Genomic DNA, 5,695 nt, shown 5'->3' with positions numbered 1-5,695 from the left:
TAGTCCAAGGGCAGTCATTGCCCAGTCATCAGCATACAGACTAGGTAACATCTCTCTTGTGGCTAGTTCCTCAAACTTTTGTTTCTGAGCTGTTCCTCTGAATTTGATACCCATACGATCAATTTGTCCCATCAGATTAGTGTTAGCTAGAGAAAAGAAAAACAAGAGTTTTTAGTCAGGATTTGGCCAAATGCCGAAAGAAGAGAAAAGTTTTTAATAAATTAAAATAAATTAAGAATGAATACTAAACAAAAATTAAAAGAATAATTAAGGAAGAAATAGAAAAATAAAAAATGATAATAGAAGAAAATGATAAAACATTTGTGGGTCGTCTCCCACTAAGCGCTTTGTTTAATGTCGCAAGCTCGACATAAAAACAATCAATTATAATCTATAATTTCTGGAGGCATTTCGTCTAAGTGCAAGACTTGCGAATCTTCATTGTTTTCTGCATAGTGATAATGTTTTAGACGTTGCCCGTTTACGGTAAATGGTTCCATAGATTTGCCTTTAATTTCTACTGCTCCACTGGGAAAAACATTGGTGATTTGAAAAGGACCTGACCATCTAGATCGTAGTTTTCCCGGGAATAACTTTAGCCTGGAGTTAAATAAAAGGACTGTATCTCCTTGTTTGAATATTTTCCTTGATATGCGCTTGTCATGCCATTGTTTTGTTCTTTCTTTGTAGATTCTGGCATTTTCGTAAGCGTCTCTTCTGAGTTCCTCTAATTCGCTTATATCAAGGATTCTCTTTTCACCGGCGGCTTTATAGTTTAAATTTAGATTTTTAATAGCCCAATAGGCTTTATGTTCTAATTCTACCGGGAGGTGACAGGATTTTCCATAAATTAGCTTAAATGGGGTTGTCCCTATGGGAGTTTTGTAAGCAGTTCGGTAAGCCCATAAAGCTTCTGGTAATTTCAATGACCAGTCTTTCCTTGAAGTGGCGACTGTTTTCTCTAGTATCTGTTTGATTTCTCTGTTAGACACTTCCACTTGCCCACTGGTTTGAGGGTGGTAAGGTGTCGCTACTCTATGTCTTACGCCATACTTAAGCAGTAGTTTTTCGAGTACCTTGGATATGAAATGCGATCCACCATCACTGACTACTATTCTTGGGACACCAAACCTTGGAAATATTATATTCTTAAAAAGTCTAGTTACTACTCGTGTGTCGTTTGTTGGAGAAGCTATAGCTTCAATTCATTTTGATACGTAGTCAACTGCCACGAGTATGTATTTGTTACCGAAAGGGGGTGGAAAAGGTCCCATGAAGTCTATTCCCCACACGTCGAAAATCTCTACTTCCAAAACGCCCTTTTGTGGCATCTCGTCACGTCTAGATATGTTTCCTGTGCGTTGACATCTATCACATCTCTTAATAGATGCATGTACATCCTTCCATATACTTGGCCAATAAAAACCGGCTTGTAGGATTTTAGAGCAGGTCTTGGATGTACTTGCGTGTCCACCATAAGGAGCGGAGTGACAGTGTTGGATTATATTTTCTACCTCTTCTTCGGGTATACACCAACGGAAAATACCATCGGGGCCTCTTTTAAAAAGTAAGGGGTCATCCCAGTAATAATGTTTTATGTCATAGAAGAATCGTTTCTTCTGTTGGTAGGATAAGGTAGGTGGAACTATTCCGACAGCTAAATAATTGACGAGGTCAGCGTACCATGGTGTAACCGATATAGCTAAGGTGGTTTCTACCTGTTTATCAGCGTTATTCTCTTCCAAAGTGGCTATAAGCTTATCGTACGAGAAATCGTCGTTAATTGATGTTCTTTCCGGTTCAAGGTTCTCAAGTCTAGGGAGGTGATCTGCTACTACGTTTTCAGTTCCTTTCTTGTCTTTGATTTCCAAATCGAACTCTTGTAGCAACACGATCCACCTTAGGAGTCTAGGTTTAGCATCCTTTTTAGTTAAGAGGTATTTGATAGCAGCGTGGTCAGTGTAGATGATTATTTTGGCTCCGACCAAGTAAGAACGAAATTTATCTAGCGCAAACACTACTGCTAGAAGTTCTTTCTCGGTTGTGGCGTAATTCATTTGTGCTTCATCTAGAGTTCTACTTGCGTAATATATAACATGAAGCTTTTTATCTTTTCGTTGTCCTAAAACAGCACCTACAGCGTAATCACTAGCATCACACATTATTTCGAATGGTTCGTTCCAATCTGGTGTCTGCATTATGGGTGCGGAGATCAGTGCTTGTTTAAGCGTTTGAAATGCTTCTAAACATTTATTGTCGAATATGAATTCAGCATCTTTCATTAATAGCCCGGTTAAAGGTTTAGTTATTTTAGAGAAGTCTTTAATGAATCGTCGGTAAAAACCGGCATGTCCTAAGAAGCTTCGTACTTCTCTCGCAGTTTTCGGGGGTTGAAGATTTTCGATTACCTCTATTTTGGCTTTGTCTACTTCAATTCCTCTGTTTGAGATGATGTGTCCTAAAAAAATTCCTTCTTGTACCATAAAGTGACATTTTTCCCAATTAAGTACTAGGTTTACTTTTACACATCGCTCTAGAACTCTCTCTAGGTTTTCAAGACATTCTTCAAAGCTTTGTCCGCATACGGAAAAGTCATCCATAAATACTTCCATGATGTTTTCTAGAAAATCGGCGAATATTGCCATCATGCACCTTTGGAAAGTTGCAGGAGCATTACACAAGCCAAACGGCATTCGTCTATAAGCGAAGGTACCAAAAGGGCACGTGAACGTTGTCTTTTCTTGGTCATCAGGATGAATTGGTATTTGAAAGAAACCTGAGTAACTGTCTAGATAGAAGAAATGAGAATGTTTTGCTAATCGTTCTAACATCTGGTCAATGAATGGTAAAGGGAAATGATCTTTTCGGGTTGCTTTGTTTAGTTTCCTATAGTCAATGCACATTCTCCATCCCGATTCGATTCGTTTGGTTATAGTTTCTCCTTTTTCATTCTCAATGATTGTTATACCTCCTTTCTTTGGTACTACGTGTACAGGACTAACCCATTTGCTATCAGATATAGGATATATGATACCTACCTCTAATAACTTGGTTATTTCCTTCTTCACTACCTCACTCAGGATCGGGTTTAGTCTCCTCTGGTGTTCCCTAGAAGTTTTACAATCTTCTTCTAACATGATGCGGTGCATACAAATAGAGGGACTTATTCCTTTAAGATCGGTGATGTTGTAACCTAGTGCGGTTGGATATTTTCTTAAGATATGCAGGAGTTTTTCTGTTTCGAGTCTTCCTAGGTCAGCATTAACTATCACTGGTCGTTCAAGCTCTAAGTCTAGGAATTCATATCTCAGATTCTTGGGAAGTGTTTTCAGGTCTAAGGTTGGTTTCTTAAGGCATTGCGTAGGGTCCGGTGTTATTGCTAAACATTGGTTAAGTTTGTCTTCTACAAGATAGTCAGATGACTTGTCTTTTTCTAACTCCGTTTCTTTTATGCATTCATCGATGATATCCATGAAGTAACATGTATCTTCTATTGCAGGTGCTTTCAAAAATTGGGAAAGAATGAACTCAATTTTCTCTTCTCCTACTTCAAAAGTGAGTCGTCCTCGTTTTACATCTATGATTGCACCGGCAGTTGCTAAGAACGGTCTTCCCAGTATAATGGGTGTAACTTCATCTTCTCTAATATCCATAATTATAAAATCAGTTGGAATGTAGAATTGACCTATGCGCACTGGAACGTTTTCAAGAATTCCTACAGGATATTTTACGGAACGATCTGTTAGTTGCACAGACATTTTAGTTGGTCTTAATTCTCCCATTTCAAGTCTCTTGCATATGGATAAAGGCATAACACTAATACCGGCTCCTAAATCGCATAAGGCTTTGTCAATGACAAATTTTCCTATGTGACAGGGTATAGAGAAACTATCTGGGTCTTTAAGTTTAGAAGGCATATTCTGGATTATAACGCTACATTCAGCGGTGAGTGTAACGGTTTCGCTCTCTTCAAGTTTCCTTTTATTAGAAAGAATTTCTTTTAAAAACTTGGCATATGAGGGCATCTGCGTAATAGCTTCTGTAAACGGAATTGTGACGTTTAATTGTTTTAGTAGGTCGACAAATTTTTTAAATTGGCCCGCATCTTTGGTTTTAATAAGCCTTTAAGGGTAAAGGATAGGTGGTTTATAAGGTGGTGGAGGTACATAAGGTTCCTTCTTTTCTACGGTTTCCTTATTACTCTCTTCCTTTTCCTTAGGTTCACTTTCTTCCTCAGTTGACTTTTTAGAGTTTTGGTTTTCTATCCTTGGGTCAGACGGTCCTTCCACTTCCGTTCCACTTCTCAGTATAATTGCATGAGCGTGGCTTCTTGGGTTAGGTTGGGGTTGGCCAGGAAATGTACCAGTTGGGGCAGCAGTAGGTGCTTGTTGTTGAGCTACTTGTGAAATTTGCGTTTCCAGCATTTTGTTATGAGTAGCCAGGGCATCTACTTTACTTGCTAGTTGTTTAATTTGTTCGCCAGTGTGTACATTCTGGTTTAAGAAATCTTTATTGGTTTGCTGTTGAGAAGCTATAAAGTTTTCCATCATGATTTCCAAGTTGGATTTCCTAGGGGCGTTATTGTTAGGTGTAGATGGAATCGGCTTCTGATATCCCGGAGGTATAGCTGGGGCTTGATTTGGAGATTGTCCAGGTGCGTATAAAGCATTATTACTCTTATATGAAAAATTGGGATGATTCTTCCAATTTGAGTTATAGGTGTGCGAGTAAGGGCTTCCTTGAGCATAGTTTACTTGCTCCGCTTGGATTCCTGTTAGGAGTTGACAATCTGCAGGAGTGTGACCTTGGATTCCACAGACTTCGCAATTCTGAGTTATGGCAACTACGGTGGCTGGAGGTGATGCATTTAAACTTTCAATTTTCTGGACCAGAGCATCCACTTTTGCATTAACATGATCAAGGTTACTTATCTCGTACATGCCAGTTTTCGTTTGAGGTTTTTCCACCATTGTTCGTTCGGTTCCCCACTGATAGTGGTTTTGAGCCATGCTTTCGATAAGTTGGTAAGCGTCAGCATAAGGTTTGTTCATTAGTGCACCACCTGCGGCGGCATCTATTGTTAACCTCGTGTTGTACAAGAGACCATTATAGAAGGTATGAATTACTAACCAGTCTTCTAAACCATGGTGTGGACAAAGTCTCATCATGTCTTTGTATCTTTCCCATGCTTCGAAAAGAGACTCGTTATCTTTCTGTTTAAATCCATTTATTTGGGCTCTTAACATAGCTGTTTTGCTTGGCGGAAAATATCGAGCAAGAAAAACTTTCTTCAACTCGTTCCATGTGGTGACTGAGTTGGAAGGAAGAGATTGAAGCCATCTTCTAGCGCTATCTCTTAGTGAGAAAGGAAAAAGACGAAGTCGAATTGCCTCTGAAGTGACACCATTAGCTTTAATAGTATCAGCGTATTGGACAAATACGGATAAATGAAGGTTAGGATCCTCGGTAGGATTTCCAGAGAATTGGTTCTGTTGCACTGCCTGCAACAGTGAAGGTTTGAGTTCAAAGTTGTTTGCTTCGATTGCGGGTGGAGCAATACTTGAATGCGGTTCATCTTGCGATGGAGCGGCGTAATCGCGAAGAGCACGAGCTGGTTCTGCCATCTCGGGTATCGAAGGGAAAATATTTTTGAAATCGGGAAGTTCTACAGGAGGGAGATTGTTTGCAGCACGAT

General features: G+C 39.4%; 1 non-coding gene across 1 annotated transcript; it reads left to right on the top strand.

Annotated features, from left to right (window-relative positions):
- The first annotated feature begins 5,139 nt into the window (after positions 1–5,139).
- On the top strand, positions 5,140–5,246 carry LOC127124013 (small nucleolar RNA R71). The gene has a single exon (XR_007803658.1). It is a non-coding gene; the product is annotated as a small nucleolar RNA R71 (small nucleolar RNA).
- Positions 5,247–5,695: the final 449 nt, after the last annotated feature.

This window comes from Lathyrus oleraceus, chromosome 2, assembly GCF_024323335.1.
Source record: "Lathyrus oleraceus cultivar Zhongwan6 chromosome 2, CAAS_Psat_ZW6_1.0, whole genome shotgun sequence".
Lineage (NCBI taxonomy): Eukaryota > Viridiplantae > Streptophyta > Magnoliopsida > Fabales > Fabaceae > Lathyrus > Lathyrus oleraceus.
The sequence above is the reverse complement of the archived record's forward strand: the minus strand, read 5'-3'. Positions and strand labels throughout refer to the sequence as shown.